General features: G+C 44.1%; 1 long non-coding RNA gene across 1 annotated transcript; it reads left to right on the top strand.

The window, feature by feature from the left end:
- The first annotated feature begins 478 nt into the window (after window positions 1-478).
- Window positions 479-1427, top strand: LOC117141620. Its single transcript, XR_004459491.1, has 2 exons — window positions 479-1016; window positions 1075-1427. It is a non-coding gene; the product is annotated as an uncharacterized LOC117141620 (long non-coding RNA).
- The last annotated feature ends 10736 nt before the right edge of the window (window positions 1428-12163 follow it).

The following is a 12163-nucleotide window of genomic DNA, read 5'->3' as shown; positions in this document are numbered from 1 at the left end:
TTTGAGCTCGGCTCGTTGGCTTGTTGGCCCAACTCGAATTTCGTTTAAACGCTTGATTTAGTGCAGCAAAATATGGCCAAATGTTGGGCTATCTATGCAGTTGTATCCGCTTCTCTGTGTGTGTGTGTGTGCGCGCATTCCACAAGCGACAGCGTTTTACACTTGAAATCCTCCGGAGCGGGGCGAAAAGAGATGGATATATACCCATGGAGCGACCCGGCTTGCCTTTTATCCTGGCACAAACACGTTGGTGGCATTCGGTTGCTGGTGTGCGTGCCTGTGTGTGTGACTGGTCCAACAGGTTCCACGGAGATTCTTCTCCAGTACCGCTCCCTCTTGCCCGAAGACTGGCATGCAGCATTTCTCGTTCTCGGTCTCGTTTTGCACATTTTTGAATTTTATTTTAATTTCTTTTTATTATATTTTAGCTGCCAGGCTGCCCCTTTTCAGTGGGGGCCCCCTTTTCTGGTACTTCGCTTCGGGTTTCTTCTGCTTCGAGTTTGGAGTTTGTGTGCAACTTTGGGCTCGCTGGCTTTTCATTCACCAAAAACTGGTTCGACGTTTAAGTTCTTCACTTGGCTTAGACGGGGGTTTTCAAGGAAATTCTTCGATCCCACACCCCTCTCGTTCGCTGTGGAATGTGTGAAGTCATCGAGCTGGGGGCAGAGATTTGAATGCCAGCCTCGTCTTCTTACACTTTAAAAGACCTGGGCGGCACTTGCAGTAACAGGGTCTTGAAAATTCCATGCCCCCGCACACAGTCGCACATGCTGCGCGCACAGATACTCTCACTTACACAGAGACGCACGCACACACCTGCCGCCCCTCGAGGGCTGCTCGTTTTTCCATCGAATCTGAGAATCAGTCAAACGAAACAGACATCGATAGCACTTCATCATGTAACAATCATTGCAGGGGCCCTACACTGCGAGAAAAGTCACGCATGACCTTCGACACAGTCAACCTCAATCGCATTCCGATTTGTGGCAATTATTTTGGGAAATCAAAAATTATAAGTAACTCTGGTCGGGCCAAATCGAATTGTGTGCACCGTGTAATTGTATTTCATTGCAGGATATTGGATTTTTGTGCCTGATTTGCCACATTGTGATGCGTGAGCCAACCCCCTGCCGCCACCCACCACCAACCATCCCTCACATCCATCCCCTTGACCCTGGGCAAGGGTGCCAGCCCAGTTACTTGTGTCAAAAAGTTCTCCTGATGCTCGTTCGTCGGTTCAGCTCGCTCGTGTTTCCCCCTTGACCCTTCTGCCTGACAGCTACTTGTCAATGGCCGTGATGAGTGTGTGCCCCCTCGCCACCCACTATACCCCCCTTACACCGCCACCTGCAACCTTAAGCGTACACTGGAGAAACAGGATCCTAATGGTTAAAGATGCTTTTTAATAATATGTTAAACTATTTATATTTCTCATTAAGATATTGCGAGATCAGATAAATTATAAAGGTTTATAACATTTTCTTTACCACCACTAAGAGATGTAGAATGTTAAAAGGAAATGCCGATTTATTATGGGAGTTCCAATTAGAAGTATTTTTCTCAGTGCATAATCCTCTATGCAGGTGCTAGTAGCTCGGATGGAACAGCTTTGGGCCAGAGTCTGTCAGTGGCAGGGATATTTCCAGAGCAACTGGAACGGGCGCAGTGGATCTGCCTTTGGGGGGACCGGTGGATCCCCCTTTTTGGGGTGGGGTTGAAGCAGGCGAAGGTGCAAGGGGTGGCCGGCGAGCATCGAGAACGTGTCATTGACAGATTTCAACGAAATTGCGTATGAATGAAATCGATTTTTTTGTTGCCTTTGTTCTTGCTCTTGATGATTGGGTCTAGGTTGCGGATACCTCCAGTCCACGAGGATGATGATGATGATTGTTGTGATGATAGTAATGACAATGGCTTTGAGTGAAAGCACGGGTGTCAGTAATATAAGTCGGTCGTTGATGTCAGCATGGGTTAATAAGTGGAGTTTTTAACGAAAAAAAAGTGTTATTTTCACCCACTCAGACTTATAAATAGAACATTTACAGCCATTACATTTTAAGCACCCACACCCACTGGCGTCACGAAATGGAGAACATGCCGAGAACCTCAGACACTTTCCCACCGTTGGCCCACTCACTTTTTATGGTCCCCATCATATTTGTATTATCACTTTCGCATCTCGACCGGCGGCTGTGGAGTGGAGTGCAGTTCCCACTGCACTCAACGGACTCAGACTCCTTCTGACCGGGCCCATAAACTAGCCCTGGGCGGCCGATATCGCATCGGATGGACGGAACGACGATGACTGGCGGACGGACTGCACTTGGCAACAGTGCAACAGGGAGAACTCTGCCATATAAATAAATACAAGTATGTACAGATGCGGCACATATAAATGCGGGCACAGTGGTATTTATATTTGCCCTACCCATGGCGACTCAGTCAGTCGATGCATCGGTTGGTTGGCCAAAGCCGAACCCAATACCCATTCCAATCCTTGGGCCTTGGCCAAGGTAGAAATTAAGCGTCCCACCGCGAGTTTACACATCATCATCATTATAGTTGCCATTGCCTTTGAGATCGGGTCGCCTTGCTGCTGTTGCAGTTGCAGTCGTGCCTTACAGTAAGGCATCCCGAAGTGAGGCTCGCAACGTGTGCGAATGTGTTGCACAATAAATAAAAATATTTATACATGAAACCTTAAATAAAGCATGAGCGACAAAGATGCGAACCAAGTCATCGCTTTGCGGCCGTGCCTGTTGTATTATGTGGCACGGTGGATGGTTGATGGTGGATATTGGATGGTGGAGCGGCTCCCATCGGCCAAGTGGCAAAAATAATGTCGTGGCATCTGCATTTGTGCAGCCAACAACAACTGCAGGCAGCAGCCAGCAGCCAGCAGCTTTTGCCTACAAGAATCTTCAAATTGTTCTTGCCTTGCCCCAATACTACTGGGGTCCCCCCTTCTCTTCGCCGCTTCTTAAACTGTGCGGGAATTTTGGAGCAGTGAGAGAAAATATTTTTAAAAGCATAAAGCTATCAATAAAAATTTTTAATTCTTTTTTGACAAGTCATTTCTATATTGGTTTCAATACTATATTATATTTTTTATTCAATAATTACTTTTTCATTTATTTTTTATTTTCTTAGTCGAGCTTAGTAAATGGATAGGGTATCTCTGAATTCTCGCAATCAGCAAGGATTCCCCTTTTTGCATTTTTTACGTTGCCCTCCTGGACTTCTTTTTGTCTGGCCCGTTGTACTTCTGTGTTTTTTGTATTGACTGAGGCTGGCAGATGTAGATGACGATGATGTTGGGGGAGGGGGCTGTGGCAAGGGGATCGGGGGCTGTGCCTCGTCATCGTTGTCAGGCGTCGCAGCCCAGCATCAAGATCAAAGCGAAGCCAAGCAGGCCCACTAACTCCATCGGTCGAGGAGAGCCAACTGAGCGGTGGAGCTGACACTGAAGCTCGAAGTGCACAGAAAGAAAGTCTGGGATACTTCTTGTAGATAGTACTATGGGATAGTGACTTATGGCTAACAATATGACATGAATTTAAGGTTATTTTTAAGATCAAAAAGATGGTTTCTTCTTCATTTTCCTAACATAGCATTACTAGCTTTAGGCATCTAGTTCACATTGTTTCTCCCGGTGTATTGTTGAACGCTGAGCTCAATTCGAGGCTCAGAAGCTACTGCCGTGACTGCCTCCGTTGTGGTTTCTGCTGCTGCTGCTGCATAGTCAAAGTAAAATAAGAAATAAATCAGTAAATTGGATTGCTTTCTGCTTTTTGCCCGGCTCGCAGTTTGCAGTTCGCCATTCGCCGATTTCGCAATGCCAACTCGCAACTGCAGTTGAGCTTCCTTTGGTCGGGCTTGTTTTGTTTTTCTTTTCATTTTAACTTTTTCTCCTGGCTTTTTGTTGGTCCGACTGTGTGTGCGGGTATGCTGGAATTTCTATGCTTATCATCGGCTCGATCTCACCTGTTCAATTCATTATTTTCTATAAATAAACGACAGGCGTCCGGGCAATTTACATTGCTCCCCAGTTCGGCCGTAATTAAGTTGAGCAGACTGCGCTCGCATTCGCCTTACTTGTTTAATAACTCGGCGAAGGAAGGAAGCGCAGATCCTGGGCTTGGCTTTTTCGGGGGAAAGGTCAGCCGGCAATGGCAATCCATGAAATTCAATATGTATCCCGAGATCCGTGGCTCCCGTGGATGCTACTTCTGCTGCTGCGGTGGCCAATTTCGCGAATTCGTGCAACTTTTCTGCCTGCGCGTCTGCGCATGAAGAGCTCCCCCGAACCAACACACTGGCAAATGTACTGCGAGCATTTGTATCTGTATCTGTAAATGTATCTGTGTACATGTATCTGAGAGCCTGGGCGGCGGCCTCTTTGGCCTGGAATTTCTGTGGCTCGTTTTCTTTCATTTCGGTACCTAAACAGTTTTTTATTCCCCGTTCTTTTTTAAATACGAGTTTTGCGTTCTTCTTATGCGGCACCAGCGCTTCCTCAGCTCCTCCCCTTCCCTTCGCATCCTGCACAAATATGGGCCTATGATAACATTGTCTTCGGCGGAACGCGTGAAAGTTGCTGTGGCCCCAAAGGGTTTCAGCCAAAAAGTCCTCACTTTCCACTCAGCGAGTGTGTGTGTAGTAGCTCAAACATTATCCATGAGACACAAATCTTCAGCGGTTTTTATTTATGCCGTTTCGGGATCGTCTTTGCCATTGTCGTGTGTCGCAAGGATCTTATCGCGGATCCCATCGCCTTTGACTTTGCAGGAGTTTGGCCCGCTCAAAATTTGTTGAACCACATTATGTTGATGGAATATTTGTATACGCGATCGAAATCTTATCCTTCCAATGTGTTGCTGCTTAAGGTAATGGCTGGAATGTCATACAAATTTTAAAATTGCCTTATATCAGATTAAATAAATCTGCGCCTCACATTGTTTACCCCATGACAAAAGCATTGAAATGCTTAAAATATTTCCAAATTATTGCTAGTCATAAATTATTGGCACAAAGTGATCATCACATAATTCATATTATTTTTGCACAGATTTTTTTTTAAGCTGAATGTTTTTAATATCCTTAGTAAGAAAGCAAGTAATTGTCCTACTACCCTGAAAACTATGCATAACTTCAGATTAACTTTCGCTTAGAAAAACCGAAAATCCTTGAGAATTTGCAGTAAGTCCGTCGAAGCTGCCGAAAAAAGATACGAATAACTTTCAGCTGTAACTTTTCTGTAAAAAGTTTACGATCCCTTCGAAGAGACAGCCATAAATTCTCCGTCTGGAAAAAGCAGGAAACAAGTTTAATAGTTGCCATCGGTGGCAGCAAAAGGGGGCCTTAGAGCTTAACAAGATTTTTGCGTACTGAGGCTCCAGCTGGGGGAAGAGTTTCGAGCTCTGATGGCTAGATGGCTATTGAAGTTTGTCATGAAAAGATTGGCATGCGTGGCTGCGAAATGCGAAAAGTTTTCGGGGCCAGCCAACTGGCTAACGACCCTAGCCTGATTACGTATACGCCCCGTTGTTCTAGCCTTTTCATACTGCGGCGTGGGAATCCAACAGATTCGCGACACCAAGAAGCCAAAGTAAAATAAAGCGAGGCGAAACAAAGACGGCCAAATCGGACGCTGCTGAGTCTGGTGGATGGTGCATGAATCACCGCGCCTGCATCGCAGGAATCGTTGGATGAGGCTGGCAAACTGGTTCTGCTGGAATGCAGATAACTTCTTGCCCAGCTCCAGACTCCAACCAGAACAGCCCGGGCTGCTTCAAGTGCGGCAATTTCATGCCCGTCCGCATCGAAGCTCTGCATATTAAATATTTAAGGCAACGGCAACAGGCAGAGCCCAGAAACCAGAACCAAAACCCAAAGGCGAACACAGCCAAACCAAACCTAACCGAACTGAGCTGAACTGAAGAGTCCGCACTAATTTAGTGAAATTCGCACACTCAGCCAACGGCATGCATGCGGCAACCACAAATTTTAATTAACCGAAACAATGGCGGTGTTGTTACATCAAAGGCAACAACATAATCAGAACGCAAATGCCAAGCGGGGGATGCAACCGCAATCCTCTGGCGGTCCATCGAACACCAACTAAATGACCACGAAATTACAGATGCAGATGCAGATGCGGATGACGCTGTTCATCATCAGTGAAGGAATCAGATTTGGTGGGAGACTCAATTTCACATACGAAACGATATGACGTTAATATTTTAAGATCTTACCTTATAAGGAACTTGAACGAACTTAAGAACTACCCCCTATGATACTGTGTAATATTTCATGCTCTTTGATTTCGTCACTGAATGATTCATCCAAATAGATGACCTTGATCTGCTTTCGCTTCAGGACAACAAACGACGTACCTAGTAGAAAATGCATTACGCAGCTTCAATCGATATTTGGCACTGTCGCCCATTTTGCTGCTGCTGCCGCTGCCGCTGCGGGGCAAGGTCGTCTAAGCGGGCGCTAGATTTTGGGGTGGCGCAGCAGCCCGAAATCGGCGACCAAATGGCTGGCACACAACCTTGGTACTTTTTTCTGGCGCCAATTGCACTGCAAATGCAGCTGCGTCATTGTAAACGAGGAATCCCAAATGCTGGACATGACGTCAGTTGCCGGATTGAGTCAGCAACGGCGACAATCAACTGCCACAATCCCAATGGGAGACGCAGCAATCCGAGTGATAAATGATTGAGGCCAAGTGGAAAACATCGCACATACTTGGATACTTAATTTATGACATCGCAGATGAGTCGAGATACAAATTGCATTTAATTACCTCAGGTTATGCAAATCAAATGTTATTCATGGCTACCAACAATGATGTGCCAGACAGGTGATATTCTATTGCAAATTAATAAAGCCTATACATCTAATGTTTAGCAACGTAGCTTGGATTTTTACTTTTACAAATAAGGAAGCTCTTACAAAATTGTACAACTAACAAATATTGATAGAAGTACAGAAACTGTACAGAGGTGTGTCAACAAATACAATTAGTTTTTAGAGAACCAAATAAACAAATGAACTAAATTAATGTAGAAAGAGATTAACAAAATATGGATCCAAAAATCTATTGATTCAATCAAATTTGATTGCATAAAAAGCGACTATATTAATTACTGTTGAAGAACTGTTTGCTCGCTCTGGTCAGTGCAAATATTAACCTGCACCAGTATATTTATTACGTATGCCACCCCATAGCAATAATAGTCATTAAACGAGGCGCCACCGCCATCAGAAAAGGCGACTGTCGGTCGGTCGATTGCATGGAAAAGGGGGCGGCGATGGCAGATGCCATTTACATTGATTAAATATTTTGTCAGGCCAATAGGTATTTGACCGTTTTCTGATTGAGAGCTCGGCAAACAATTGCCGATCAAAAATTGGTGGGAAGCGAAACAAATTATATGTATTTGCGGTGCGGCGGCGTTTTAATTCAATTCGCGCTCATTGCATTGCAATTTTCACAGCAAATTGCAATTAGCGGCAATTTAAGCGCATTTCCTACGCACGCAGCATAAAATTAAATAGGAGTCCGCCGGATGGAGAGGTTACCGACTGGGTGACCGAGTAACTGACTGACCCACTGGCGTTTGGGGCGGAACTCCGAGGAGGCCAATTGCCCGCCCTCGAGAGCGTCTGAGTGTCCGGCTATTTGACTAATGAAAGTATCGCAGTGAACGGCGAAAGTAGCCCACTCTCTCAGGCCACTTAATGGCTCCATTTTCCCGAGGCAAGTGACCCACTCCACCGCCACTCACTCCGGCCACCGCCCACCACCCACTTGGCCAGCAGCCTCCTCCCAGGGCGGTTGTGCAATGCGATTGTGGGTCGACGGTTGCGGGACGGCGGTCAACTGCAATGCTGCAAGTTATTGCAATGTGGACACCAGTGAGCGCTGCCCACTCTCGGCTATTGCCACATGATTTATCAACTGAGTTCCACACGCGAATAGAACCTATATGTATATATACTGCTGAAAGTACACAGGGTAGTGTTATAAAAAACAGATATATTTCATATTATATTCATCTTGAACATAAAATACAGAAATTGAAAAATGGGTAATCTTAAAATGTAGCCATACAAAATATAACAGAACCGGTGAATTGATACTTAGATATTAGTAATATGTTTGCTTATGATATTTGATTTACACAGTCTTAAGGACTTATTTCTTTACTGGGCGTTTCGTTCCTATTATTTGTAATAAAATATTTTCAAGTAAATATATTACAAATTTAGCCTTTTGCTGGATGTGTTATTCTAACTACAGATTTTCTCTCTCTGCACGGCGATTTAGAAGTGACAAAAATGGTTATAAATGTGCCCACACGTTGCTGCCACAGATTTGGCGTTGTGTGGGCTCAGTCGAGAAAAAATCCAATAGATAAGACACATATATGTGTATCGGATAAGTGCCCGTTTCGATAGCAGCCGTCACAATGTTTGACTTTTATAAAATAATTTACTTACAATTTGCACATGTCAATCGGCAATTGGCTGCGACAATTGTCGTTTTGCCAGCGACAATTAGCGATGGCTGAGCATCCATCCATTTACTCACTTTGTTCCCACACCGCCCGGCTGATTTATGGATGGTCAGATGGATGGTCAGCCATCTGGGTTCCGCATTCTTCAAACGGGCTATCGTGCGTTATTAATGCCCAACTGGCAGTGGGCTTTGACTGGTTAGAAGGCCGCCAAGGAGGCGAATCTTCCAGATGGAGCACACAACTCCATCCACTGGATAAATTACAGTCATTTGCATGGGACATTGCAATCTATTTTAATTGACGATAGGAATTGATGTTTTGTGGGGAAAAAGGGGCATGTATTTACATATTAAAATTATCACAATTAAACTATTCACTTAATTTATTTAAAATCTGTTTTTCTAATTAACTGCTGCTCACCTGCGGTTTCATTTAAAATTTGCATATTCGATCTGATCCTAACTTAATTAATTGTTGCAGAAAAAATGTGAAAACAATTTGCCACTGCGAGTTGCAACGCGCCATAAATTTAAGTAGTTCTAAGTAACGGCGAGCTTTAAAAAGCGAACAAATCTGTGTATAAAAAGCAAAACAAATTGCCACCAAATGAATTTGCATCAAACAGCGCATTAAAGGCATAAAAAACTAATGGACTTGAATAATTAAGAGCTGACCTGCATTTGTCCGCTAATCACAGTCCGTTGCAAATGGCTGGGTGTCGAATAGTTGGACAGCACTCTTAATTTGGTCATTTGCTGACAATCAGCTGAAAAAAAAACAACGATATAGTTAATGGCTACACATTAGCACACGCACTTTAATGACATTATACAAGTGAGTTTGCAAATTAAGTTATTTTCTGCAAAACGCCTCAGTAGCTTTGATAGTGCAAGCTATCACACTTGCAGATAGATATTATATGTGCATAGATATTTATTTCAAATTTAAGCTACTTTTATTTAATTTAGCCAGTAGCAATAGCTTAAACTGTGCAAATAGTTCAATTAAATCGCTGACAATAACTTCCGCACTTTTAAAGCAGATTATGGCGTTGGAAAACCCCTTAATCGGAATAATATTTAACTGCATTATTTGCCTTTCCCTGACATCCTGCGCGGTTGCAGGATTTAAAATGGCGTGCATTTCCATTTCATTTCCAATATGAAAATCCATCTGTTAAACTCATTTCAATGAAGCGCACTTTTCGGGGGATTTACTTAAGTTTGCATTAACTATTTATGAATGTGTTTGCCAGTTCATAGTCGAAAGCCCACATGGTGGCAGCACTGACAGGTCAAAAAGATACGACTCTGTGGCAGTCTGTCATCCTGGCTGCTGACAGTTCCCCTTGCCACATAGCACATAGTTCACAGCTCACGGCATGTGACGCATTTGCCACTGCGCTTCATTATGCAGGTCTTCCTGCTCCTCCCAGCCCGGAATCCCTGGCTTGCCGTACACATATGCATCAGATCCTTCCTTCCTGCATGCCACCACATGCCTGCCATTCCGGCAGTCGTCCTTTGGAGCCAGTGATGGGCAGCTAGCATGCGGATATCGAAGGTAAATATCTCAAGATCTGGTTAGATGCATTTAATATACTGCAGTTTATAAAGTTTTCAAAAGGAAAACATACAAATGCGAAAAAAATATTAAAAGAATTCAAAACACATAATCAATATGTTAACACAGCACTACCAACTCAACTAGAAAAGGTTGGTATTAAATTATACATTTTTTCACATTTTACTACCAATTCATCATAATTCCAATTCATTTTCATATTTACCATTAACTGAAAGGGTGCTGTGCTGCTACCCTGTATTTTGAGTAAGCGTGGTACCTTTGCCACCTCTGTTTGCCACCTGGCAGCGCCCTTTCCTCCAGACCCCCCCAACATTGTTGTGGGTGGCAACAAACGCGGTGGGGCAGCTGCATTGACGCATTATATAATAATGCATGGGCGTTTGGGCCGTGGCCTCGTTGACCTCACCGCATGGCTGTGTCAAAATTGTTCGACAAGCTCGTGTACTTGAACTGTCAACCTATTTGTGTGTGTGCGTGAGTGGGGCTTTGGGGTCCCGACATGTTGTTGTTTTCGTGTTTACGTGTTCTGTTGCTCTTGTTTTCGGCGGGACAGGATTAACTATCGAGCGGTTTGGCGCACTTTTGCATATTTATAATTGCGAGTCACGTTTAGGGTCCAAGTTTGCTACGGTTTAAATGGTTCTATGAAGTTGAAACGAAATTTAAATGCTTTGCGTCCCTAACTGCGTGAGTGTGATGGAAAAAGGTATTTAATACTTTAAGACTTTGTTGCTTTTCATTATACCATCAACTACATGCCACGAATGTCTAAAATGTTTCACATTTTAAAGTAAATATTTAAGATTTCATTACTATGGCTTAGATATTCAAATGCTTAGCCAATATATATTTATAATCCAATAATCGTTCAAGGTTATTACTAAATATTCTTTTTTTAGCAACATCGAAAACTAATGCTGCTGTGTGCTTTCCGAAAACCAATTCCATTTCCATAGCTTCATCGCTATCAAAAGCTAAATAAACAAAACTATAGTTCGATGTATTTGGCAGTATGGCCAATTAACCCGAAATTAATGGATAAACAAACTAATGGGCAACCTGCCCATTGAAACCGAGAAACGAAATAAATTAATTGCAGTCGCCAGGGGCATCGCCGCAGGTGGGCGGTACTATCTGTCAATGGGGTGGTGCTTTCGGTGGTGCTTTGGGTGGTGCTGGCCTGGTGGTTCCGTGGTTCGGTGGTTGGAGTGATGCTGGGGCGCAGGCCCAACAGGCGCCATGCCGCAATTTCGGCCGACGATTCGAAACAACAGATGGAAATAGAACTTTAATTAAAAGCCGAGAGCCAGCTAGAAATAGCGCTGCAAGGGGAATATAAAATAAGCCAACATTCTAATAAGGAAAATAGTTACTCACACACACACACACTCACAGGCGTCCACAAGATGAACTGCATACTGAGAGAAAATAGTGGGACATTTATCACTATAGAAACAAAACTAGTACAAAATCATAAGAAACCCTTGTTACTAACTGGTGCAACAAATGTCTCATAAAACATTGAAGATGTTCTTCAAAAATGCATTTATATTCCTTTCAGCTAGCAATTTCTTGCAGTGCCTTCGCAGACACATGCACCAACAGGGTAAACAGCGGGTGCTCTCTGCTGTTTAAAGCCCATTTGCAGTTGGCCTTATTTCAGTGGGGATCTGGGCCCAAAGAGGCCATATCTGGCGCTTGAAGGCGTTCGGGGCAACCGCATTCAGATGCGATGATATGTCAGTCGGCGACTAAGCACGCTCCAGATGCCTCGAAGGCGGTTCGACGAGGCCTGTTTTCGCAGCTGGCTCGCTTCGCCGACTTGGCTGCATTAAAGCCGGCTTCACAACATGGTTAAAACTAATCGCGAGGAGCTCTGAAACGGGCTGCTTGACAAACACAAAGCCGGCGACAGGTGAAAGGACGCCTCGAGTGGCTGCCATTCAAGACTTTTGCACAAGCAGGGCCTTAAAGTTCGGCCCGGGTATTCATCAGTAGTTTCAGGGCCTCTGTCCCATACAATTTAATTAGTCTAGTAAGACTTC

This window comes from Drosophila mauritiana, chromosome 3L (assembly GCF_004382145.1).
Source record: "Drosophila mauritiana strain mau12 chromosome 3L, ASM438214v1, whole genome shotgun sequence".
Taxonomy (NCBI): domain Eukaryota; kingdom Metazoa; phylum Arthropoda; class Insecta; order Diptera; family Drosophilidae; genus Drosophila; species Drosophila mauritiana.
This window is presented reverse-complemented; position numbering and strand designations above follow the sequence as displayed.